This window comes from Kogia breviceps, chromosome 3 (assembly GCF_026419965.1).
Source record: "Kogia breviceps isolate mKogBre1 chromosome 3, mKogBre1 haplotype 1, whole genome shotgun sequence".
NCBI lineage: Eukaryota > Metazoa > Chordata > Mammalia > Artiodactyla > Physeteridae > Kogia > Kogia breviceps.
Genome location: NC_081312.1, coordinates 176957877 through 176985702, shown reverse-complemented (window position 1 = coordinate 176985702; position 27826 = coordinate 176957877). Strand labels below are relative to the sequence as shown.

General features: G+C 39.1%; 1 protein-coding gene across 3 annotated transcripts in view; it reads right to left on the bottom strand.

Moving 5' to 3' along the window:
• The window catches only part of KIAA1217 (KIAA1217 ortholog), a 769974-nt gene that overhangs the window by 481410 nt on the left and 260738 nt on the right, over positions 1–27826 (bottom strand). For 2 of the 3 annotated variants that reach the window (XM_067030413.1, XM_067030414.1), the window contains exon 3: positions 19934–20088. The gene's annotated coding sequence lies outside the window, so the exon portion shown is untranslated. Of the gene's footprint in view, positions 1–19933; positions 20089–27826 lie in introns of those variants that run through there. The other variant, XM_067030417.1, reaches the window with a different exon arrangement.

Here is a 27826-nt window from a genome sequence, read left to right as displayed (position 1 = left end):
AGTTTTACTTCTTTTCCAATTTGTATTCCTTTTATTTCTTTTTCTTCTCTGATTGCTGTGGTTAGGACTTCCAAAACTACGTTGAATAATAGTGGTGAGAGTGGATATCCTTGTTTTGTTCCTGATCTTAGAGGAAATGCTTTCAGTTTTTCACCATTGAGAATGACGTTTGCTGTGGGTTTGTTGTATATGGCCTTTATTATGTTGAGGTAGGTTCCCTCTATACCCACTTCTGGACGGTTTTTATAATAAATGGGTGTTGACTTTTGTCAAAAGCTTTTTGTGCATCTATTGAGATGATCATATGGTTTATATTCTTCAATTTGTTAATAAGGTGTATCACATTGATTGATTTGCACATATTGAAGAATCCTCGCATCCCTGGGATAAATCCCACTTAATCATGGTGTATGATCCTTTTAATGTGTTGTTGGATTCTGTTTGCTAGTATTTTGTTGTGGATTTTTGCATCTATATTCATCAGTGATATTGGTCTGTAATTTTCTTTTTTTGTAGTATCTTTGTCTGGTTTTGGTATCAGGGTGATGGTGGCCTCGTAGAATGAGTTTGGGAGTGTTCCTTCCTCTGCAATGTTTTGGAAGAGTTTGAGAAGGATGGGTGTTAGCTCTTCTCTAAATGTTTAATAGAATTCACCTGGTAAGCCATCTGGTCCTGGACTTTTGTTTGTTGGAAGATTTTTAATCACAGTTTCAATTTCATTCCTTGTGATTGGTCTGTTCATATTTTCTATTTCTTCCTGGTTCAGTCTTAGAAGGTTATACCTTTCTAAGAATTTGTCCATTTCTTCCAGGTTGTCCATTTTGTTGGCATAGAGTTGCTTTTAGTAGTCTCTTAGGATGCTTTGTATTTCTGCAGTGTTTGTTGTAACTTCTTTTTCATTTCTAATTTTATTGATTTGAGTCCTCTCCTTCTTTTTCTTGATGAGTCTGGCTAATGGTTTATCAATTTTGTCTATACTCCCAAAGAACCAGCTTTTAGTTTTATTGATCTTTGCTATTGTTTTCCTTGTTTTATTTCATTTATTTTTGCTCTGATCTTTATGAATTCCTTCCTTCTGCTAACTTTGGGTTTTGTTTGTTCTTCTTTCTCTAGTTCCTTTAGGTGTAAGTTTAGATTGTTTGAGATTTTTCTTGTTTCTTGAGGTAGGCTTGTATAGCTATAAACTTCCCTCTTCGAACTGCTTTTGCTGCATCCCATAGGTTTTGGATCGTCATGTTTTCACTGTCATTTGTCTCTAGGTATTTTTTGATTTCCTCTTTGATTTCTTCAGTGATCTCTTGCTTATTTAGTAACGTATTGTTTGGTCTCCATGTGTTTGTGTTTTGTTACTTTTTTTCCCTGTAATTCATTTCTAATCTCAGCGTTGTCATCAGAAAAGGTGCTTGATATGATTTCAATTTTCTTAAATTTATTGAGGCTTGATTTGTGACCCAAGATGTGATCTGTCCTGGAGAATGTTCTGTGTGCACTTGAGAAGAAAGTGTAATTTGCTGTTTTTGGATGGAATGTCCTATAAATATCAATTAAATCTACCTGGTCTATTATGTCATTTGAAGCTTCTGTTTCCTTATTTATTTTCATTTTGGATGATCTGTCCATTAGCGTAAGTGACGTGTTAAAGTCCTGAACTACTATTGTGTTACTGTCAATTTCCTCTTTTATAGCTGTTAGCAGTTGCCTTATGTATTGAGGTGCTCCTATGTTGGGTGCATATATATTTACAATTGTTATATCTTCTTCTTGGATTGATCCCTTGATCATTATGTAGTGTTCTTCCTTGTCTCTTGTAACATTCTTTAATTTAAAGTCTATTTTATCTGATATGAGTATTGCTACTCCAGCTTTCTTTTGATTTCCATTTGCATGAAATATCTTTTTCCATCCCCTCACTTTCAGTCTGTATGTGTCCCTAGGTCTGAAGTGGGTCTCTTGTAGACAGCAGATATATGGGTCTTATTTTTGTATCCATTCAGTGAGCCTTTATCTTTTGCTTGGAGCATTTAATCCATTCACCTTTGAGGTAATTATCAATATGTATGTTCCTATTACCATTTTCTTAATTGTTTTGGGTTTGTTTTTGTAGGTCTTTTTCTTCTCTTGTGTTTCCCACTTAGAGAAGTTCCTTTAGCATTTGTTGTAGAGCTGGTTTGGTGATGCTGAATTCTCTTACCTTTTGCTTGTCTAAAGCTTTTGAATTCTCCATCGAATCTGAATGAGATCCTTGCCAGGTAGAGTAATCTTGGCTGTAGGTTCTTCCTTTTCATCACTTTAAATATATCATGCCACTCCCTTCTGGCTTGTAGAGTTTCTGCTGAGAAATCAGCTGTTAACCTTATGGGAGTTCCCTTTTATACTATTTTTCATTTTTCCCTTGCTGCTTTCAATAATTTTCCTTTGTGTTTAATTTTTGCCAATTTGATTACTATGGGTCTTGGTGTGTTTCTCCTTGGGTTTATCCTGTATGGGACTTGCTGTGGTTCCTGGACTTCGGTGGCTATTTCCTTTCTCATGTTAGGGAAGTTTTCAACTATAATTTCTTCAAATATTTTCTTGGGTCCTTTCTCTCTCTCTTCTCCCTCTGGGACCCCTATAATGCAAATGTTGTTGTGTTTAATGTTGTCCCAGAGGTCTCTCAGGCTGTCTTCATTTCTTTTCATTCTTTTTTCTTTATTCTGTTTTGTGGCAGTGAATTCCACCATTGTGTCTTCCAGGTCACTTATTGGTTCTTCTGCCTCAGTTATTCTGCTATTGATTCCTTCTAGTGTAGTTTTCATTTCAGTTATTGTATTATTCATCTCTGTTTGTTTGTTCTTTAATTCTTCTAGGTCTTTGTTAAACATTTCTTGTGTCTTCTCGATCTTTGCCTCCATTCTTTTTCCGAGGTCCTGGATCATCCTATCATTATTCTGAATTCTTTTTCTGGAAGGTTGCCTATCTCCACTTCATGTAGTTGTTTTTCTGGGCTTTTATCTTGTTCCTTCATCTGGTACATAGCCCTCTGCCTTTTCATCTTGTCTGTCTTTCTGTGAATGTGGTTTTTGTTCCATAGGCTGCAGGATTGTAGTTCTTCTTGTTTCTGCTGTCTGTCCTCTGGTGGATGAGGCTACCTAAGAGGCTTGTGTAAGTTTCCTGATGGGAGGGACTGGTGGGGGGTAGAGCTGACTGTTGCTCTGGTGGGCAGAGCTCATTAAAACTTTAATCCTCTTGACTGTTGATGGGTGGGCCTGGGTTCCCTCCCTTTTGGTTGTTTGGCCTGAGGCAACCCAACACTGGAGCCTACCTGGGCTCTTTGGTGGGGCTAATGACAGATTCTGGGAGGGCTCATGCCAAGGAGTACTTCCCAGAACTTCTGCTTCAAGTGTCCTTGTCCTCACGGTGAGACACAGCCACCCCCTGCCTCTGCAGGTGACCCGCCAACACTAGCAGGTGGGCCTGGTTCAGTCTCCCCTGGGGTCACTGCTCCTTCCCCTGGGTCCCGACATGCACGCTACTTTGTGTGTTCCCTCCAAGAGTGGAGTCTCTGTTTCCCCCAGTCCTGTCGAAGTCCTGCAATCAAATCCCACTAGGCTTCAAAGTCTGATTGTCTAGGAATTCCTCCACCTGTTGCTGGAACCCCAGGTTGGGAAGCCTGATGTGGGGCTCAGAACCTTCACTCCAGTGGGTGGACTTCTGTGGTATAAGTGTTCTCCAGTCTGTGAATCACCCACCCAGAAGTTATGGGATTTGATTTTACTGTGATTGCGCCCCTCCTACCGTCTCATTGTGGCTCCTCCTTTTTCTTTGGATGTGGGGTATCTTTTTTGGTGAGTTCCAGTGTCTTCCTGTCAATGACTGTCCAGCAGCTAGTTGTGATTCTGGTATTCTCACAAAAGGGAGTGATAGCACATCCTTCTACTCCGCCATCTTGGTTTCTCTCCTTCAGTTTTTTATATTATGAATAAAGCAGCTAAAAACATTCTTGTACATCTTTTGAGGAACATAAGCACTTATTTCCCTTAATTATACCTGTATGTGTTGAAGGGAAACTTCTCGGTTACAGAGTTTATATGTATTTAGCTTGATAGATGAAGAGAAATAGTTTGTCAGAATGGTTGTAAAATTTTACTCTTTACTCAGAAAAGAAGGAGAATTCCAGTTTCTTCATATGCTCAACTACAAAGTTAACTTAGCTTGATCTTACATATAGCAATTTTACCAACTGCTTTATTAACTCTAATAATATATGAATTCATTTGGATTTCCCAGGTAGGTAATCAGCAAAAAATGACATTTTTGTTTCTTCGTCTCGAATCCTTACACCTTTTCTATTCTTATTGTGATGGCTAAGCTCACTAGTACAATTTTGAAATGAAATGGTCATAGTGAGCATTTGGGTCTTATTGTTGAATATAAAGATAATTATTTTAATACTTCAGTATGGTTGGATTTGCTGTAGGAGTTTTATAGATCTTTTTTTTAGTTTAAATATATTTCCTTTAGTTTTTAGTTGCTATAAATTTTGACCATGAATGATTGCTGAATTTTATCATGCACTTTCGTTTATTTTCCTTTTTGAATCTTTTGGAATAATCATAGTTTTGCTCCTTTAAACTGTTAATGTAATGATTTACATTAATAGTTCATTTATATTGATTGTGATTTCTGATACATTTAGATTTATTTGTATTCTCATACTTTACCCTTTTTATTTAGTTTGATTTTTCTTTGATCCTTTTTCTTTGTTTAGACTTTTTCTTCTTCTTTCTTGTAAACTTTTCTTCTATAAGTTTGGAAAGATACATGCTATTTTTAACATTTACCTTATGTGTTTAAATATTTATCTTTAATAACTCTAAAAATAATGAATATTTTCCCTTCCCCATTCTTCAGAACAATCGCAATGTCCCAGAAAATATTATTTCAATCATCCCCTCCTTATTTATATGCTAGTGGGGTCTAAGATTAATTGTCCCTTGATTTTTTTAATGTATAAATTAAACATCATCATCAGTATAATTGTCAGTTTTTTAACAGTTTTATAGTTGCTTGTTTAGATTGATTCCCATGTTTATTTAAGAGTTAAAGTCTTTTAATCATGTTTTATAATAGCCTATGAATTATGCACATTTTGTTAGACATATTCCTAGATAGCATATATTGATTGCACTATCGAAAATGATATCATTTTCAAGTTTTATTTTTTATTTGTTCCTGTTATATGGAAACATAAGTGACTTTAAAAATTACTGAAGTATGCTACACATACTAAAAGAGGCAAATCTTAATATTCGTATCTCAGATTATCATTCTGATGTGTACAGTACATCTCTTTAGTGAGGTCCTATTGGTAAAATATGCTCCCTTTTTTTTTATTATTTTGAAAAAAGTCTTCCTTTTACTCTCATCTTTGAAAGATAATTTGCTAGGTATAAAATTCTAGCATGACAGTTATTTTTCCTCATATCCTTATAGATACTTCTACTGTGTATGGCCCCCATTGTTATTATTGAGATATCAGATATAGTCAAATTGTTGTTCCTTTGGATGATTTATCTTTTCTCTGTGAAATCTGCCACTATATTTCTTTCTGAAATTTGTCATTATAATTGTTGAATTATCTATTTTTCCTATTAATCTTCCAATTTTTTCTTCATGTATTTTGGGGTTTTGGTGTTAAATGCCTATACATTATTTGTCATTATTTGTTTTCTAAATGTTTCATGTCTTTTTTCTTCCTATTTTCCTCCTTTACTGCCTTTTGTGTTTAAGAAACATTGTGTACTACTATTAATTTCTTAATTTTTTTATTATTAAAAATTTTTTATTTTATTTTTTAGTTGTTTGGCCGTGCCATGCAGCATGTGGGATATTAGTTCCCCAACCAGGGATCGAGCCCACGTTCCCAGCATTGGAAGCATGGATTCTTAACTTCTGGACCACCAGGGAAGCCCCCTTTATTATTTTTAAGCTTTATTTTTTAGTTTTTTTTCTTAGGGGCTGCTCTAGGGATTCATACCAATTTATCATGATCTACTTCAAGTTAATACTGACTAAATTCTAGTAAAATACAGCAATTTTTATCCACTATAGCTTTGTCCCCCACCCTTGTGCTAATACTGTCATATATATTGCATGTGTATCTGTTATAAGCCCAATAATACAGTGTTAATTTATGGCTTCATATAATTTTATGATTTTTACAAAAATTAACAGAAAAAAATTAGTCGTCTTTATATTTACCTACATGTTTACTGTGTTTGATCTCTTCATTTCTTCCTTTGAATTTACATTACTGTCTGGTGTCATTTCTTTCATACTGACTTTTTTTTTTTTTTTAATGTTCCTTGTAAGGCAGATTTGTGAGTAATGACTTTTCTGTCTTTGATCATCTGGGAATGTCTTTATTTCCCCAAAGTTTTGAAGGACAGTTTTGTTGGATAGAGAATTCCTGGTTGAGAATTTTTTATTACAGTATGTTGAACGAATGTCATTCCACTACCTTCTGGTCTCAATTGTTTCTGATGAGATGTCATATATTAGTTATTTTTTCATTCTCTGTGCATAATACATTAATTTTCTGTGTTGCTTTCAAGGTTTTCTCTTGATCTTTGGCTTTTTCAGCAGAGTAATAACTGTGATGTTCTAGTTGTAGAGATTCTCTCTTTATCCTACTTGGGGTTCACTGAACTTCTTGGGTCTGTATATTAATAATTTTCATCAAATTTGGAAAGTATTGGGCCATTAATTTTCTGCCTGTTTGACTCTCTCCTCTCTTCCTGGGACTTTTACTATATGCATATTGGTATATTTGATATTGTCCAACAGGTCTCTGAGCTTCTGTTCATTTTTCTAAAATATTTTTTCTCTATAATATTCAGATTGGATAATTTCTATTGATCTATTTTCAAGTTCACGGATTATTTTTTCTAGCATCTCAAACTGCTGTTGAGACCATCCAAAATATTTTACATTTTGATTATTTTACTTTTCAAATCTAGAATTTTCATTTGATTCCTTTAAAAACAATCTAAGAGACTTTCTTTTTAAAAATCAATTTTAGGTCTATAGAGAGAGTACACAGAAAGTATAGACACTTCTCATATACCCTCTATCCCCCTGCACAAAATTTTCTCTATTACTAACATCTTGCATTAATGTGGTACATTTAAAATCAATAAACCAATTCTGGTATATAATGATTAACTAAAGTCCATGGTTTAGATCATGGTTCACAATTTGTGTTATGCAATGCTATGGATTTTGCCAAAAGCATAACGTCATGTGTCCATTTTTAGAGTATCATACAGAATAATTTCCCAGCCTTAAAAATTTCCTAATGTTCCACCTATTCATCTCTATTCTCCTCCCTTTTCCTTCTCCTATCAGGCAACTACTGATTTGTTTAGTGTCTGTAGTTTTGCATTTTACAGAATATTGTACAGCTGGAAACATACAGTATGTAGCCTTTACAAACTCTTAATTCATTTAGTAATATGCATTTGTGTCCTCCATGTCCTTCCATGGCTTGATAGCTGATTTCTTTTTATTGCCAAGTAATATTCTGTTGTATGGATGTACCACAATGTGTTGCTCCATTCACTTACTGAAGGACAACTTGGTTCCTTCAAGTTTTTGACAATTATGAAAAAAGCTGCTATAAACATTCATGTGAGGGTTTTTGTGTAAACATAATTTTTTCTACTCGTTAGGCAAATACCTAGGCATGCATTTGCTGATCTTATAGTAAGCCCACCTACAGCTTTGTAAGGAATTGCCAATTGTCTTGAAAAGTGAGTGTACCATTTTGTATTTCTTCTGGCAATGAATGAGAGTTCTGGTTGGTCCACATCCTTATCAGCATTTGCTGTTGTCAGTGTTTTGGATTTTAGCTATTCTAATAGGTGTTTAATAGTATCTTATTATTGCTCTAATTTGCAATTCTCTAGTGACAGATAATGTTGAGAATCATTTCAAATGCTTATCTGTCATCTGTGTATCATGTTTGGTGAGGTGTCTGTTCAGAGACTTCACGCATTTTAAAATCAGGTTGTTCATTTTTTCACTGTTGAGTTTCAGGAGTTCTTTGTATGTTTTGGATGCAAATCTTCAGATCTATAGATCAAGTTAGGAAATTGAATCTTCCTACCCATGAATATGAAATCTCTCTTCATTTATTTAGATATTTGACTTCTTCTATCAGAGTTTACAGTTTTTACCTCATACAGATCCTGTACATAGTTTGTTAGATTTATACCTAAAGTATTTCACTTTTTTGGTGCTAATGTAACTGGTACTGTGTTCTTAATTACAAATTCCAATTGTTCATTGCTGGTATATAGGAAAGCAACTGACTTTTTAATATTAATTAATTAATAATAATACTAATTTATGTAATTAATGCATAACACATAACTAATTACCAAGATTAACATCAACCTCATTTAATATTAATTATTAATAACACATCAATTAATATTTGTATACCATATAACTAGTATACAATATGTTAATATATTATTGATATTAGTTTATATATAATTATATTAATATGATTTAATATTTATATATTGCATCCTCCTACCTTGCTATAATTGCTTATTAGTTCCAAGAATTTTTTTGTCATTTCTTTGGGATTTTCTCACTTCCAAGATCTCATTATTAAATTTCTTGCTTGTCCAAATTTCTTGCTTGTCAAATGGGACCTCGAGTTTAAGGTGAAGAGCACCAGATTTTTCCAATTCATTTCCTATCAACTTTGCAACTTTCACTGACAAAACTCTTGAGTGTGGGTTTTCACCTTTCATTCCAAGTCATTCCTCTCTGACAGTTAAACTTCTGGTTTTCACATCCAACCCCACTCATGTGAAACTATAGATAGCATCAGCCAAGCTGCTGCTGGTAGTGGGGTGTCTGGACTAACTCCAGGTATGAAGATCACAGATTTCTACCATCCTCGCTCAAAGTTCTAGCAGTTTTTCATGAATAAATGCTTCACAATTATTGTTTGTCTTAGGTCAATTTCCAGGGCCCTGATATATTTTTGAAAATTTTGTCCAGTTTCTACATCTTTTTAGAAGAATGAATTTAATAATTTTTAATGGCAACTTTTTGTTTTTTTGTGGTACGTGGGCCTCTCACTGCCACGGGCTCTCCCGCTGTGGAGCACAGGCTCCGGACGCACAGGCCCAGTGGCCATGGCTCACGGGTCCAGCCGCTCTGCGGCACGCAGGATCCTCCTGGACTGGGGCACGAACTCGCGTCCCTTGCATCGGCGGGCGGACTCCCAACCACTGTGCCACCAGGGAAGCCCAAATGGCAACTTTTAAAATCTTTCTTTGTCATTCTTGTCCTGCAGTTTCACAATAATTTATCTAGTTATGAATTTATTTTTGCTTTACCCTGCTTTGGATTTTTTGGTCTTATGAATCTGAGAATTGTTGTGTTCTATTATTTCTGGAAAATTCCCAGCCATTATTGTACCTTTCCTTTTTCTTTCAAGATTTAACTGTTTTACTTTTGGGGAGAGGGCATCTTGATTGAGATGTAATCCACTATCTTCTCAAATTTTGTTCTGCCCTGATTTTCTATTATTTCTTAGGCTAGGAGTTGACAAGCTATGATCCACGCACCAAATAAAGTATTCTGTCTTCTTGTAAGTAAACATCCAGGCTCATTTGTTTATGTTATTATCTATGGGTGTTTTGTACTACAATGACAGAGTTGAGTATTTCTCAGAGTGTCATTTTGCACTACAATGGCAGGGTTGATAGAGCCCTTGTGGCCCACTGACCCTAAATTATTTACTCTCTGATCTTTTACAGGAACAATTTGCCCACTCCTGTCCTACACCTCCAATTTGACATGTGTTCTACCTTCCCTTCTATATTTTCTTCACCTTCAAACTCCTCTTTCATGCTTACCTCCTCTTTGGCTACATGGCATTCTTAATTATTACTATTAATCTACCTTCTAGTTTACACATTCTTTCTTAAATTAGTCTAACCTGATATTTAAAGCAGTTTCTAATTTCAATTATTATATCTCTCACTTTCAGAAAGCTAATTTTTTCCAAATTCCACAGTTTAATGTCATGTAACTTTGACACTTGTTATATGCTTTTAGTTTCTTGAGAGTATTAAGGATATAAAACTTACATATTCCTGGTATAAAAACTCCAATTTTGAAATTCTTCACTTTGCTGTTTCTCTTGGCTTTTACTAATAGTGTTTTATCCCCTTGTGTTTGGTAATTTTTGTGTGTGTGAGTTCATGTTCCTTGGAAACTTTTTTCCTAAATGTGAGGCTTAGGTTTAAGATGCATTCTTTCAGAGAAGATTTGCATTTCTCCTGTCAAGTACCTGGGAGACTATCAACTTGATGCCACTTTGAACTCAAAGTCTGCCCTTTTTTGGTGGCTACAATGGTTACCTGGTAGGATTGAGATTAGGCATTTTGAAGATGGCTATTTTCTTTCTCCTGCTCCTCTCAGAGTGAATGAAGGCTGAGGCAAGCAATTATCTCTATTAATTCTCTATGAGATGTGGGATTTTTTTACACTAATCCCCCTTCTTACTTTTTATCTATGTCTCCGATCTATCTTCTTACTCTGCTCTTGTCCTAGGCTTTGTCTCTTATCTGCTGTGTGTAACCATTGGAACCCAGGTTCCAGGTCACAAGGACTAGGCAAACACCTCAGAATACATTTCTGTACTTCTGTGGAATTGCACTTTCATATAATCTGTGGCCTTTGCAGGTATTCCTTTATGTTCATAACAGCTCAGGTATACATGAAAATTAATTAGATGTTTTATTTGATCCCGAATTTTAGACATGCTATATCAGGAAGTGTTTCACTTAAAGTTTAGTGCGTTGCATTGTTTGCGTGAAAAAAAAGCCATTTTAAGGTTAATTCCTAATTACATATTCCTAATTATAAAGAAAAAACATTATATCTTAATGTTGGTATCTGTGTGGAACTGGAGGCAATATATTGAGGAAGGATTCTTATGTGGAAGTAGAAGACTCTCTATTTCATCAATCAAAAATCTTCATTGTTTCTCTTAGAAAACATTTCTTGTGACCTCCTGTGGGCAGGCCTATATGCTAGCTGCAGTAGAGGATTCAAGAATAAAAAGTGATAGTTCTGTATTGTATAAGTAATTACATTTGACATTTCTCAAGGACTCACTAGGAGTTTTTAAATGCTTACTATTCTCAGTGTTTTACATACTTTATCATGTGCAATTTCATAAAAAATATATGAGGTATGCACTTTAGTGACTATGCCTTATTTTTAAATGAGGAAACTAGGGTACAGAGAGGTTAGATAATTAGGTAAGGTAAATAGCTAGTAAGTAATGAAACCAGGATTCAAACCTGTGCAGTCTGACTGAAGAGACCATGTCATTAACTACCATACAATACTATATGATATGGTATACTATATCATACTAGACTAGACTAGACTAGACTATGTAAGAAGCTTAGAGTCTAATAGGAAGATAAGACGTATAACAAGTAGAAAGAATAAAGACTACAAAGATGATTTGCTAAACGTCACTATAACAGCATAGATCAGAGGATCACTATAGGGCATGGTGAGATGATCAGGGAAGCTTCAGGGAAGACTTGGACCAGCATCAACTGTGCATGCTGAGATACAAAAATTATGGTGTCAAATGGTGCCCTTATAATAAATTGTTAACCCTATTTAATGGCAAGCTAAGAAATAAACAGAGCACACTGGAAAGTTTAAACCTTTAGTATCTCTGAAGAATCAGTAAAGCATATCCTGTTTCTTTTCTCCATGCAAACAGGAAGACAGCACTTCCCAACATAATCTGAAGTTATGCTGTGGCCTCAGGATGAGATTCTGGTCTAAAGAATGTGAGTGGAAAGTATGTTGTTATGTCTAGGCCTGGCCTTAAACTTCCCTAACGACAGTACAAGCTCTTTCCTTTCCTCTGAGACTGGGGAAGCTATAAGGTGGAAGAAACCATTTAAAGGAGAACCCCCAGAGGAGTCACCAGAGTCTACATAGCTGTGATGTTAGCAATAAATAAATCTTTAGTGTTTTAAGCTACTGAGATTTTGAAGTTGCTTGTTATAGCAGTGAGTTTTAATTACCCTAACAAAGCAGATATGAATGCAGACCAGCAAAATCAATGCATAGTCTTTTATAGGAAATGTCTTGGAGGAGTCAGGAAAGTATCTTAGTAGCCCTCAAAATTTCCTTTTGCTTCATTATTTCCTATCATTTACTTTGTTGGTTCTAGGGGTTTTCATGAATGACAAGGTCATTTGCATGATAATGAAAAGAAAATGATACTTGGTTTAGGATACTTAGATAATTATATACTACTGTAGGGTCAACATTCACTATAACAACAATATTATTATAATAGTGAATACTTACTGAAAATTTTGTATTAATTTTTGTCTTGTATGCTTTGTGCCTTATTTTGTTTAATTTTCAAAAAATATGAGTATGATATAACTCATTAGCAGCAGTTCAATGTGAATTTAACACTGCTTAAAAAAAATCTTAGTGCTCAAAATGACTTTCAAACTCCTAGAAAAAAACAGTACCCTTTTCATATGTGAAGATATAATCTGGCCATATTTCGTCAGCACTGATTTTTCCTAAAGTTTTGAGAATCTTTCCTGAAATACAAAAAAATACTTTTCCATCAGACTTGAGATTTCTAACTGAAGCTCATGAGTTAGATGCTGTATTGATCTAGTATACCAGTAAGTGGCCAAATGGTACAATTTATCATGTCCACATGGGATTATGGGAAATTCTCTCTCCTGCTCTGGGTCCCTGTATATACTTTCTCATTTCTCACATAGCAGACTAATGATACAGGGGCTGTCATTTCGGTCTTTTGTTTCCAACAAGCAAATGCCTGTAAACAAGCAATAATTTCTGAAGTAGTATGCTTTCTCCTACACCGTTTAAAGCAATGATTTGTTTATTTCAAACTGTAAACTCTATTTTCTGCCTATAAAACAAATTACCTTTTGCATGAATATGAGAACACACCGGTTTCTCTAAGTTAGCTAGTAAAAATCTCTCCCTTGCCATCGCGAATTAAATAGGTTATAAAATTCCATTACCTTAAGTGCATCCAAGTGCCCCTGGCTTAAGAGAAACATTTCTACAGATGCTATCTATTCAAAATCAAAATTGTTTCTTCTGGATAGCTGTGAAACAAAGAGTCATGACCTCTCGCGAGGCAAAACCAAAACAAAACGAAACAAAAAACAAATAAACAAAGCTCAGTTTACGTGAAAATGATGTCATTAAGCTCTGCTGAATGTCTCGGCATCTCACCTACTGCTTCTCAAGAAAATCCAAGAGATGACATCTTATGCACATTAATGTTCCTGCTGAACACTTTCAATGACACATCCCATGGTTAATGGCATTATCCTGGGTACCGATTCTGAGTTTCACCATGAACACATGCATTTTTCCCTCTACTTTCAGATTTCTCTCTTCAGTTTCCTCCTCCACCTCCACCTCCCTTCCTTTATGGCAATACTGGCCATGACTTAACGGCCACGTTTCTCTTCTCTCTCCACATTGCGGTACCAGCTTCCCTTTCTTTGCCTCATGTAAAAAATTCACTGGATTCTCATCCAGTCTCCATCACCCCCGTCCCAAACACAGCAGGACACTTCTGAGTCCCACCTGAGATGGTAAGTGAAGACCATCTACACACCACGGAGCCACTCAAGTGAGTAGACGGTACAGAGCTTTCAGTCTCATACGGCCAGTTCTCACTATCTGCAGGACTCATGTCCTACAGGATCCATGCAATACTGAGTTAGCAGGCTCTAAACCACTGCTCCTGGCAAGCACACAGGGTTCATGGCAGCCTCTGGCCACAACGTTTTCATCAAACAATGAATACACAACCTTGTTTCATGTGTTTCGGTCAAAGGACATCTTATTTAGCATATCTGGTTGACTCATGAACGTGGACTCACCGCCAACAGCTCTGCAACTCACGCCTGAACGAAGCAGATCGAACACATACGTTCTCTGTGAGGCACGTCACAGACTTCCTGTACTCGGGGTCGCTATGGAGAATGACCGCAATTCGCGTGGGGACCATTTTAAATGGTGATGTCATCAACGCACAGCACAAAAATGTGACACTAAGGCCATGGAAAAGGCACTTTCTTACAGTATGAGCCAAACAGGGAGGCAGAGGGTGCACCTCAGCTAGGAACGTGCGTACGTTTTAGGCAACTTGTCCCTGAACGACTGTGAAAGCACCTAAGTACTGATTTAATATACTTTAGTGAGCAGGTGAATTTGCATATACAGACTCTGTGAATAATGAAGATTAACTGCATTTCAGTCATAAAAAATGTTATGGGCTAAGATGCTATCAGTGACCCCAAAAGTTCTAGTTTTACAAGGTACATTTTTCTACTGACTGAGGCATGTGGAAATCAGTGTTGGCTTGATCTAGCCAGAATTTAAATATTTTGGTTGACTGTATTTAAAAAGACTTCAATTCTCTTATATCTACTGGGTGCTCTTAAGTTACAGTTCATTATAATGGGCATTACATTCCTCTGAAAGCTCGGACTTAAAAAAAAAAAAAAAATCCCAGGGCTGCAGAATTTCAGCAACTAAACACAGAGTTCAGTATTGTCTTTAGGGAAATCCCTCATTCAAAGGCACAAGGGAGAATTCACCCCACTCATCTGAAAGACAGAGACTACTGTCTTACCATCCAACCCCTCGGATTTCTGTGACTAAGGACTTTCTCCCGCGCTGTGCTCATTCCCGCCTGATAGTTTTATGCAAAATGGCACTCTCTGAGCTTTTGCTTCTTGGCTAAGTTTTAGCGGGATCAAGAAAGCCACAGGGCTGGTGTCTGTGACAAGGGTGGGCTTAGAGGAGGCTCCCTTGGAGGACTTCTGGAAGGCTGAGCTGGGGTTTCTACTCTTTTTGGCCACACCACATGGCATGTGGGATCAGGGATGGAACCTGAACCCCCTGCATTTGAAGCGCAGAGTCTTAACCACCGGACCGCTGGGGAAGTCCCTGAGCTGGGGTTTCAAATGGTGAGGTTTGACAAGGAGCCAAAATCCTGGGTTCACCTGGCTTGGTTTCCTCTTTAACATTTACACTGTGACCCATTTCAATGGGAGTTTAACACCATGTTTCAAAGTCCTTTGTGATGGTGAATCCTGAAATATTCTCAGAAAGTCAACACAATCCTTTACCCAAGGACTCATAGCAGACCTGCAACTGTACCACCTGTCTGCAGAAACACCTTAGGTCTGCTTTAGATCACAAAATGGAAATAAATTTTCCAAGTGCTATTCAACTTGCCTTTAGGTTTTCTAGTTGAATGTAGAAATTTCTTCCTTTTCCTTCTTTACTTTTTTTTTTTTATTTGCTCGAAGAAAATGTCACTGTCGATTCTGTCTCAACATGCAATCATGCCATTGGATACTTGGGGAAAGAAAACCCACATGAAACGTCTACCCAGATGTGACGGGAGAAATGCTGGTTTAGAAAAGCCTTTGTTCTGTGGCCGAGGCCGCCATGGTTCTCCCATCGCATCGATTTTTACTCACACATTTTAATGAATAAAAACATGCTGACCGACAATCCACAAGAACCACCAAGTACCAATTACCGAGGAACAGAACAGCTTCAGTGAGAGGTGACAAAGGGCAAAATGTAGCACAAAATGAGTTTAAAATTTCTTAAGTAGAGCACTGAGTTGAGAGTTTCATTTCCCCTATAATTGATTTCTTTTGCTTCAAAAGAAACCCACAACTTGTTGGCATCTGGTTTCTGCAATGTTAACATAGAGGCAATAGTACTGGCCAGCAGTCGGTTCTTTAGGATGTTAGACGGTCATGAGTATGTTTCCTTGAAGACAACTGCCCAGGAGAAAATAAGAAAATATCTCCCCCACGTCTGGAGGTCCCGTATGTAATGTTATACTGAGGGGCGTTATGATTTACCTCTGCCTGGCTCACTAGCTGTGTGACCTTGGCCAAGTGACTTCATCTGCTAAGGCCATGTTCCCTGAACTGCAGACTGCAGTTTACTACCAAAGGTTATTATCACATCGAATTGTTACAAGATCTCAATAAGAAAATGGATTTACAGCCTTTGAGTGCCTTGCATTCAAGAAGTAGTCACTGTTGACTTATTACTTCGGCATCATAATTCCATCTTTCTGTCATTCTGCACTTCCTGTGCCTTCCCTCCGCGGCCAACTGGAGCCCACGCCTCAGGGGGAGAGAGTTTGGGGTGACAGATGCCTCATGAGTAGGAGAAACCGTCAGGGCCAGGAAAGCAGTCAGGCACCAGCGGGAAAAAGAAGCTAGCAACATTTCAAGTGTCTTTATTACAACTCAACTGGTTTTAAAATTTCTATTTCTTTTCAGCAAATGTGTTTTCTTCCTCTCATGGAACTAAGAACATATGTGCTGCCTGGCAGATGATTTCTGCAACTCTTAAAGTCAGGATCGGAGAAGGCTGACTCACAATTTCTTACGCTGCACGTGTGAAACCTTTCAAGAAAACTTGGAGGAGGGAAGAGCCACAGGATTTTGGAGGATGCTCTCAACTGCTTTTCAATTAAATTGGTAAAAAAAGAATCGATTGATTACTTGCTTCTATTTCTGACCCTTTTAAACTATTTTTTAAAGCGGTATAACGAGATGGGACAGACGTAAGGTAATAACACGGAAAGGAACAGGAAGGAGGTAACATTTGTAGAGCGTTGTCGTTTTCCCATCATCTGAATTACTTGATCTTGTGGCATCCCTGTGATGCAGGTTTTACCTGTGACAAGGAAAAAGGCTCCCAGAGATTCCACAGCCACTGAGACTTTGTATTGACTCTATTCATTGAGTTCTTGGCACTACACCGCATACTTCTTTTTTTTTCCGATTCACACAGTTCAGCTTCAATTAAGATTTAAGTAACAAAGTATAAGGAACTAGAACGTGATTCCTGTTAAAAGAATACGTTTGAAGAAATGTTCTTTGGCAAAATCACTGTAACTGATGGAGCATGTGAGAGGAGTTATTTTACTAGATACGTAGTCCCTGATATTCATGCAAAAACACCAGACCAAGGACCTTAGTTAGCTATGCGATATGCTGTACGAGGGGCAGGGATCAAGTCTGACTGCCTGTGGACAAGCACACAGACTCATTCAGTATCTTGAGCTGTCTTTCAAAGAAAATAATTGACATACTGTATACAAATTAAACAAGAAGTCCAATAAGGATCCCTTATTGCCCTTTTGAAGGGCAACAGACCTGACAAAGTATTTTCTTTAAGTACTTTCTTCATCATGCCTTCAAGGGATCGCTCCCTGCAGAAGGCCTGCGTGTGGTTGGTGGCAGTTCTGGAAGCCAGAGTGGGAGTTGTGGGTGAGGCAAGGGGGAGGGCAGGGAAGCAGGACTTGGAGATGATTGACCCTGGCTTGAATGGCTGCAAGCACAAGGCTGCAAAGCCCCCCAGCTCAGAAAGCAAAGGAGCTCCTGTAACTCCTGCAACAGAGGCCAGAGGAGGAGTGAGCATCTAGAAACTCTAACTACAGGCTAACCGGCCGTCACTTCTGATTCACTCCGGAGCTTCTGGGCTCACCGCTTAATGACCGAGTGAGCTTGTGCAACGCACTTAAACTTTGTGCGGTTTCCTTTCCCTGTGTAGCAGTAGGGAGAAGACACCTCCCTGTGTGTGGCCGGGAGAATTAAAAGATACCACGTATACCGCACAGCACACACGCACACAGTAGACGTAGAACAAATAGCAGTTATTAGTTTGAATCGTTGTGATTATCCACAATCCCGGGTCTGTTAACATCACCAATGCTATACTTCGAAGCACGTTTATTCTTTACATTCTAGCAAACTAGTTCAAAGTCTGTTTTGCAAATACATTATCTAGTTTGGGCTTAAATAAAACCCAAAAAACCCTGTATACGTTCTGCTCTGCTTATCAAAGGCTCTCCGTAATGTTGACTCAAGGGTAAGTCAATTACACAGGATACTGTTCTGCCTTCTATTATTCTTTCTAAACCACATTCCATGTGGTAATGAGTCCATTTCTTTACTTCCTCTTCCCTCTTACCACATTCCATAGCCCAGAAAGTTGCCAGTTAAGTTTTAACCCTCCTTTGAAAGTGAATTTTCATCTCTACTCTTTTTAAAAAAAGTTATTTAAAGTAGTTGCAAGTTCTTTGAGTGCCCTCCAGACCCAATCCATGCAACAAAATAGTAACAGGAGAAAATTATGAGTGCCGGGGCCCGAGTCGCCCCGCTGAGCGTGATGGCTTTGTGATGAACTACGCATCCATAAACGGGTGACTCTTTGATCTCTGGCTGCTTGTACAACTCTAAAGAGAAAGGCATTCTAGTCCAAACCACACAGAGAGAGGAACACAGGTTATTTATGGGAGCCCACTGACTCTAAGTTTAGCCTGGCTCTTTCAAGATTCAAATACACACATCATTTTGACTGTCAAATCTGCCCCCTCCCCTTATGATGTCTAATGGGGCTGAAGTGTAGGAATGTCTGATCTCTGGCTTCTCCCTGGGGTGAGAAAGGTAGCTGGTTTGGCAGAGAGACAGACACAACAGTATTTATAGAGACAGTAGAAAATTGACTCCATATGCCTACGAAGGGAAATCAGAGTAAATCACCAGGAGCTAAGAGGACTCCTGAACTCCCTTTCTGAGGTTTAGCTTCTGGCTGAGAGTAACCAGGACCTACCAACCAGCTCTCTAGCTGTACAAAGTCCAGCATCCACAGGTTCTCTCTTATTTGATGGTGTTCCACCCACACTGTCACTTTACAGAAGGGGAGGAAACGCCCTCTTTGGTTCCCTGAATTCAGGAGCCGTTCTGTAAGTCTCAGTCTTGTATGACTCAGTGAATTTCCTGCACCAGAGCTGGTACAAACATGGAAGCCATGAATTACTGATTCTGAGGTTGTTGAAACTAAGTTCAATGACTTCTTGCCTGTGACTCTCAAGTCATGATGTTCTTGGGTAACAAGCAGTGTGGCTGAGTGTTGATTCACACCGCTCACTAAAGCAAATCCAAGTTGATAATGACCGTACTGGGACAGTACCTATCTATTCTCTTTCCTAGCTTCCTCTGGATCGAATATCAAAAGTTTACAATGTTGTGTTGGAATGGTAAGGGCTCTATGAGGACCTCTGCAATGGGAGAAAACTCAAAATGGAAATTGCTTTTATTAAGTATAAAGTATTGAACTGGTGGATTTATGCTCAGAATTTGGGCCAAATGAGTACAGCTAAAGCTGGAGGTCAAATTGGTCACACCACCATTCCAGACACCCAAGTCCACCTCCATAGGCTGATCTGGGCAAAGTAAAAGAACCTCAATGAAACTGGCAAATTAACTTTGCTACTTTTGTGGGACCCTGAATTTGATCAAATCATATCATGGGATAGGACTAAAAGCGTTCTTATTTTTCATTCACTCTATTCGCTCCGTAGACTCGAAGTCATCGGATACTGACAGAGGTTCACAAATTGTTTGCGAAAAGTTCATGATGTTTGAACATTCTCTTATTCTTTAGTCATCATGATGGCTTTAAGCCAGAGTCTGAACACAAAGACAGGCATATAAGTGAACATAAAACATAGCCTGAAAAGCAATACCTATATCGACGGCACTGCCTGCAAGCTCAAAGAAAGAATGGATAAAAAAAAAAATAAAACAGCTGCATATCAGAATGAATACACATTGGAGGAAGAGTGAACAGTTCAACTCAGACATTTTGTTCCTCGGGGCTTAGGGAGGAATTAACAGAAGCCAAGTTTTAGAGACAGGCCTTTAGCTCATAATTCGTTCACTGTCAAGATGATGAATGCTCGCTTTATGATTTAATAAAAAGAGAGACTTACCTAGAAAGAAAATGAGGAGGAGGCGTCCCCCACCGATAAGTAGCACAGTCTTTTGGGGCGACACCCAGGGGCTCTGGATTGGGACTCCAACTCTGTCTTCTGGACACACAGCGCTCAGGACAACCGGTACAAATTCAGGACCTCAGTCTCTCCATCTGAAAAATACAAATAATACTGTCATGGTTCCACCCAGCAACTGCTGAGTAATTAGAGATTCATGCTGATTCAAAAAACACAGGAAGAACTAAGAGTACAATGTATACATGTAGGATGCGTAGCACAGAATGCCTCATAATCCCACACACGCCTTTGCACAAGTTACCCAAAGTCAGAGGTTTTAACGTCCAGTTTTTCACAAAACCTAAGTGAGACACTACCAAAGAATGGAAACACATTAAACTAAAGCAACCGTGAAAATAAGGGCAGGCTTGTGTAGCTGGGGGCCGAAGGGAATCCGGAAGGCCAATCGAGAATCAGAGAGACTGAATGAATGGCTGGGCCACCTCTGATGGGCCTCTCTGCTCCCTTTGTTGGGAGAGACGGGCAGCTCTGACTGCTGGATTATTTCAAGAGCCTGCTGCACAGAGATGCCTGGATTCCAGCAGCCGTACCAAATGGGAAATAACCACGGGATTCAGGACCCGTCGCAGGAGGCTGGGCCACCGAAGAACACGAGGTGCCCAACGTAAAGATACTGAAATTACCGATGAGATCAAGAGGCACCTCGTCTGCAGGGGAAGATTCCAGCATCACTGAGGAACCCTCCAAAATAGAACTTGACTTTGCCAGCTTTCCCTAGAGTCAGCAGATTTCTATGCTGCCAGAAGTTCTGGTAGTCTAGTTGATGTCGGTGAACTGAGTGCACACAGAATTAGTACAACCCTTTAGGACAACATTTCCCCAAATGGAAATCTGTTTACATCGACCCTTCTTAATAAGCAGAGAAACACACTGCTAAGTGGAAAGAAAATCATGGATGAAACTATGAAAAAAATGCATTGAACACAATTAAAATATGTCCCAAACACATTTTTAATTGTTGACCCTAAAATAGCCATTTGCAATCATTTGGTTGTTAAAAAAATAAAAATACTTGGTACTACCCCAAAATCTTGTCTTTGAATAAAATAAAGAGGCCCCTAGAATATTTTGAGTATTGCTACCCAGTTTGTAAGATCTTGGAAGACAGAGTTTGCTTAGTAAATATTGATTTCAAACCAGCAGAATTCCAAATTATTTCAGAATTTAGAGACTTCGAGATAAGAGGAATATGAAACTACTGAGTCTGAATGAATGAAATGTTATTGTTGGATACTGCAAATTACTATTAGTAGCAGAATTATGGAAAACATTCTACGATTCAGAGTGACACTTTAAGTATCAGAGGGTTATCCTGTACCAGCATAATCTTTGTGAGAAAAGCAATTGTGAAACTTGCCCTTTTTTGCAGCTGAATTTCTCCCTCTGGTCCACTGGCTAATGATGAAATTTTCTCATTTGAGAAATCCAAACTGGTTGCACTAGATAGAATGCAAGAATGTAAGATGAAATTTCTCCTAAATGTGAAATGATGGTATTCAGCGTTAAAGAAATATCATTTGAAGAGTATAAAGGTCAGAGGATCTTGTTAATTTCGTTCCTATTAAATAAAGCATTTAAACTCTTTGCTAGATATTTCTAGTTTAATGTGAAACAAGGGTGATATCTGAAGCTGAAGAAATGACGTCACCCCCTAAAACACGCATGTTATACTCCTCAATGCCTGATTCTAATTGTGTAAAGGTATGTACTTTTAACTGAGTTGGATTACAAAAGTATACAATGCTAGAAAGTATTACAATATATTCAATATTAACCACGCTTAGAACAGTGTTATGAGTTCTATAGTAATTTAATAAATCAACAAAGGGCAGATGGAATTTTTTTTTGCGGTACGCGGGCCTCTCACCATTGTGGCCTCTCCCGTTGCGGAGCACAGGCTCCGGACGCGCAGGCGCAGCGGCCACGGCTCACGGGCCCAGCCGCTCCGCGGCACGTGGCATCCTCCCGGACCGGGGCACGAACCCGCGTCCCCTGCATCGGCAGGCGGACTCGCAACCCCTGCGCCACCAGGGAAGCCCCAGATGCAATTTTTATTAGCCAGAGTCTTCTAATACATTTTCTCTCTATAATGAATACTGAGGGTGGGGGAGGGTAGCAGGAGGAGCTGTCCAAACTCCAAGGCCCCTTTCTTTTCTAGAGAAATTCTCTCCACTGTACAGACTTGTTGAGAGAATCTGTCTTCTCATTCTCCAATCTAAGGAAGCTGGAAGAGTAATCTTTCTCAGATCTTTTCCTTCCCTTTCCCCCATCACTTTTCAGCAGTCCTGGCAGCCAGGGCCCTGGCAGGTGACCTGAGCTCCTCTCTAAACCCCAAGGGAATGACTCAGAGACAATGGGATGGTTATACGTAATGGTAGTGGCAAGGGTGTCAGTGGCCTTGCCCTTGCCGCATTGCTCCTGCCCCTTGATTGTCAGAGCCCAGCTGGCTCTGCCCAGGGTCCAAGATGGGCCTTAGCAGCTCAGAGTCTGTGAACCCTCAGTATCCTAGGCCAGGTCAGCTTCCTGCAATTTCCTGTGATTAGGAACTCTCCCCAGAGCAAATACACAGCCTTCATCTTGTTCTTCTGAATTTTCCTGTTTGAATCACTCAACAGACCAAACAAACACCACCAAATACACATACAACAAGGCAATCTAACTTATATATATTTTCATTTTAAGATGGGTTGCAGAGTTTTCTTACCAACTGTTTCATATTAGTGGCCAGAAGAAAAGTCAAAAAAAAAAAAAGGAAATAAAATTATATATGGCTATTTTAGTGATAGAACTATTCTCGGAAAGGTGACTATAAAACTATCCCAGTGAAAGAGATTCAATTGTGCATATTTGAATACATATCTAAACATACTGTCTTTTATACTGTAACTTAGTCAGTGCCTCCTTTTTCTCTTGGAAATATTTCCAGAGTCTACACAAAGAACCCTAATTAAACAATGACTCAGCTCTGAATCGCTTTTAAGTCAGTAATCTTTCTCTTTTAGAATCATGCCGGTGGTTTTCCTCATAGAAGGCCCTCTGTTTATGAGAGTTCTTTATCGATCCACAGGATTATTGTGACTTTTTATAAGTGTCCAGGTCCTTAACCAATTCTCTCCTATTATTCAAAATTAAATTCAAAACACCATGTCCTGGAAACCCAACTAGCCTTTCAGCTGTATCAAACATGGTTAAAAGATTGAAAAGCATGAGACAACACCTTAAGATTTATCCAAAGACACAGCCTCCCCTGGCTGTTGCTCCTGGTGCCTCCCCTGAAACATGCGGAATCACTGCAGATACAGGCGGAGCGTCGCTCGGCGTCCATCTCCCACGTAGTCAAATCGACACCGGGAGATAGAAGGACGTAGGAAAAAGAAATAAGGTCCTAGAGACAGGTTCTCTGGGGGAACAATGCACGGCCACCGATGCCTGAAGTTAGGGATTGAGATCAGATCGTCTCTTGGAGTTCTTTTCTGTACTGAGGTTTGATTTTATTAAGTTGACGTGTTAGAAATAAAGGTATTTCAGGATAGGGCCAAGACTGCAAAGTACATAAAAGTCAGGAAGTGAATCACAAAGAAAGAGAAGCTCCAGGGAAAGAACATTTGTTTGAAGACTGGTAAGATTAAGTCTTTTTTTTTCTTTTTTCTTTTAAATACAGATGAACTTATTACTTCAAACTCATGTTTGAAGGCAAAGGAGAAAGAGCCAAGTGGAGGATAACATTGAAAATAGTTGAGAGAAAGTTCCTGGGGGGTGGTATAGATAGGACCCAGAGCGCTGGCAGAGAGACTGGATTTAGAAAAGAAAATGAAAGCACCTCCCCTTTTCCTCCTGGCTTCAGGGAACCATGAACCAAAGTGCTCAATGCTTCCAAAGGTTAGTCACTCAGGTATGGGCATGGCCTTCCCCTCCCTCCATCCTCCATCAGTCCCTGTAGATTCCATGCAATCAATTTGGCACCAGGAGGGAGAGAGAAGCTGGAAAGAGTAACACAACCCCAGAAATAGGTACTCTGGAAGGAAATACATGGTCACCGATGCCTGAAGCCTTTAATTCCCTTCACAACTGGAATGCCATAGAAATGCTGTCAGACAGTCGAGGGCCTGAGCTTGTTGAGTCTGTTTATCTGAAATTAGATGTAAAGTAGATGCTTGACTTCCAAGGAATAAGATGAACTGTCATGGTAGAGAAGGTTTCATGCAGGATATATTATCCCGAAGCCTTCCAGCTTGAGCCCCCTCCCTTATAACTACCTACCGCAAATTATTTTCATAATAAAAATAAGCTCCCAGAACAAACTAATTACATGGGAGAGCAACTTACACTTTACTGCAGTCTTCACAATATATTTTTTTCATCAAATATGAATTAGCCAAAGTAATTAGGAAAAATGATTAGCAAAGCTCTTTATTGAATATGGATCCAAGTCATTAAAAAAAAATAAAGCATTTCTTTTGAAAATGGCTTTAAGCCTACATTTTCTCCCAAGCTATCATCTATTTTCCCTTCAACAATAGCTTTTTGGGGACATGAGGTAATCTGAGAGAATATAACTCTTCTCCCGAAATAATACCTAATTCTCTTTTCCTTTCATGATAGAACTTTCTCTAAGTTGGTAGAAAGTCTTGAAATGTGGCTGCTTCTTTTCAAGAGAACACTGAAAGAACAAACTGCTGAAATCCCAGTACAAATCATCTGTAGGTGAGACCTGGGAATTACTTCTACTTTTGAAAAAGATTAGACCACCAAGCTATGCTGTTTTTCAATTCTCAAGCAATGCTGGGCTTCTGAGAAATAACAGCGGTTTTGAAGCCATTTGCGTCTCCTCTTTATACCTTTACTTTTTAAAATATTTTGGATGCTTAGAAGTAAACAAGAATAAAATCCGTCTCACTGAAATTACATTTTCTGATGTGAGTGACTTAGGTTTAGTTGGAAATTCCACAATATAAGTTTAAACTAGCATCTCTCTTCATTTTTTTTTTTTGCATTCTTGGCACTCACGCTTGTAGAAAATTTTGACTGCTAAAAAAACCTCCAAAAAACCAACAAAGATGGAAGTTAAAATTCATTTATGAACGTATTAAATTTTTATTTTATGCATACATTGAGATAAAATTAACTGGTATTACTGCCTGTTATTTCATGAGTATATCATTATTTAGATCTTCACGGAAAATGCAGCTTCTGGGCACGTTGGTGTGACTAACAAGCACTGCAACTGAATCAGCTGATTTTTCCCCCATCTTTCCTCCGACGGACATTCATCATGTGGCTATTTTGTGTCCAGCACTGTGCCTGTTGCTGGGTACACAATAAAAAGGAAAATCGCCTGGTTCTAGTTTGTATGCTCACTGTCTAGTGAGGGCAAACCCACTGCAAGAGGTACTGGTCCAATGCTATACCCCTGTAGAGAAACTGTCTCCTTCCTACGTAATAAAGCCACTTTGTCCCTATCTTCCCCAAACCCCACCCCTTCCCCATCACTCTGAAGCAAGAAGGGTGCAAGCACAGCTACAGTAACTTGACTTTCACAGTCTTGCTTCCCGAAGAATGTAAAGATGAGACGCTTGCTAAATGTCTTTGAAATTATTGCATGTTTGCTTCACGTAGAGGCGAGAAGGGCTGGGTGAGGTTCTGGGAGTGTCTGGACATAGTCAGAGGATAGAGGTAGAGGTGGGCAAAAGAAGGAGGAAAAGGGTCTCCTTGTCTATGAAACACATGCCTCTTTGCTAGCGGTTCACATAAGCACTGCGATACCAATTTGAATTTGCAAAGTATATTTCCATCATTTGTGACATTAATCACGGCCTCCCAGGCCCATTTTATTACTTCCATTTCACTCCAGAGAAATAAGAAACAAGAGGTTAAATGACTTTCCTGAAGTCAATAACAGACATGGGACCAGGACTCAGAGTTTGTAAATTGCTATCCTGTGGCTAGTGCACTCAACCATACGCTTAACCTTGCCAAAAAATCAGGGCTCAGTTTTGCTGTTTAACTAATTAGAATTAAGACACATTAGGCAAGAAGGCAGCACCTGTTCCTAACGCAGTGACATTATTTCATTGCTGTTTCAATTGAAAAACTCAGTGTTCTTCCAAACTTCTCAAAGCTTTTAGGAGACAGTCCTGGATCACCACCTCAACCTGTGTCTATTCCCAGGTATCATATATTTGCAAAACTGCCCTAAGAAAATACTTAATACTAGTGAGGAAATAATGAAAACTTTAAGGAAAGGGGAAATGCTCTCTTAATAATGGGAAAGCTGTTTACCCTAATTTGGCTGGGATGGAATTGATAGAGTAGAAAATTCACTTGAGGAGTATTACCCCGAAATCTGAGACTATGAACATGTCAGGTTCCCTAAGCTGTGATGGTTCCAGAAATTATTCCATTGTTTCTTCTTTCATTTTCCAAATTGACCAGTTATTTCCTAAAAGCTAACAGAGTACCAGGGAACTGGCTCTTCTTTTATTTCGTCTGATGCCCTGGGAGGCCATAAGTTCTCCATGCCATTCCCAGGGCAATGCTTGGCACGTGGCAAGAGCTGAACAAAACATTAATCTGAGTGTGAATCCGTCTCTGGTATACCGTACTGACCTTGGAGACTTTTAAATTTTAATAACATGGACTGGAAGCAAAGCTTTACATAAGAAAGCAAATTTCCTTTCTTACAACCTAGGGCAGGAGCATTCCATAATGCGTTCTTATTTAAATTTGCATTCTTATTTGAGACGGGGAAACCAGCGAAAAATGGCCATTTTAGATGAGAAAATGAACGGCAACATACGCCCAGGAAAACTGAATTTGGTATTGGTTTTTTTTTTTTTTTTTTTGTGGTATGCGGGCCTCTCACTGTTGTGGCCTCTCCCGTTGCGGAGCACAGGCTCCGGACGCACAGGCTCAGCGGCCATGGCTCACGGGCTTAGTTGCTCCGCGGCACGTGGGATCTTCCCGGACCAGGGCACGAACCCGTGTCTCCTGCATCGGCAGGCGGATTCTCAACCACTGCGCCACCAGGGAAGCCCTGGTATTGGTTTTAAGCGGAAGATCCAGCATACTCTTAACGATGCTGTCAGATTTACTAATCATTGCCAAAGCTTCAAAGTTGAGATGCCACCTGAGGGCTTTCTCGAAGCTCCCGTACAGGGACAGAAAGGGTTGTGTGGTTTGGAATTGACTTTGGTCAAGACCGAAACGATGAGTAACGGACGCAGCTTCATGCTGCCCCCTGGTGGTCATGCTCTACGATGCTCAGAAACGTCCTCAGCTTGGGGGGTCAACCCCAGAGAAGGTCTCTGGCTCCCCCGGAAACCCCTTCAAGAAAGCCTTCTGGGTTTAGACTTATAAAAATGTAGTCTCGGGCCCCTCCTCAATTTTCCTACATCTCTTCTGCCCCACTTCTCCAAAGCCTGCCCTGTGCGGGAGATTCAGGATTTCAACGAACCCAGCAACACTGACTGCCCATGTGCGAGACGGTGTTGAACAGCGGGACTGTCCTAGGTCCTAAAATCAGCACAAAGGAAGTTTCCTATTGTCGGCGACCCTGACCTCCCCATTCCTCAAATGCCCACACCCTCCCACTCCCAAGCCAGGTATAGGATATGACAGCTAAAGGACCACTGAGGTCATGTTTGGTTTCAGCAGCATGAACCCGTGGTTTAGAAGCCAAGGAAGGCTTTTCCACATGAGGCTTTCTCTAGGCTAGGCTGGGTTAGGAATACAATACAATCACTACCAGGTTAGTTCAAAGACAGCTGGTTCTGTCTCTCACATCTCTCCCTTTTCCTCTAGGGATGCTCAAAT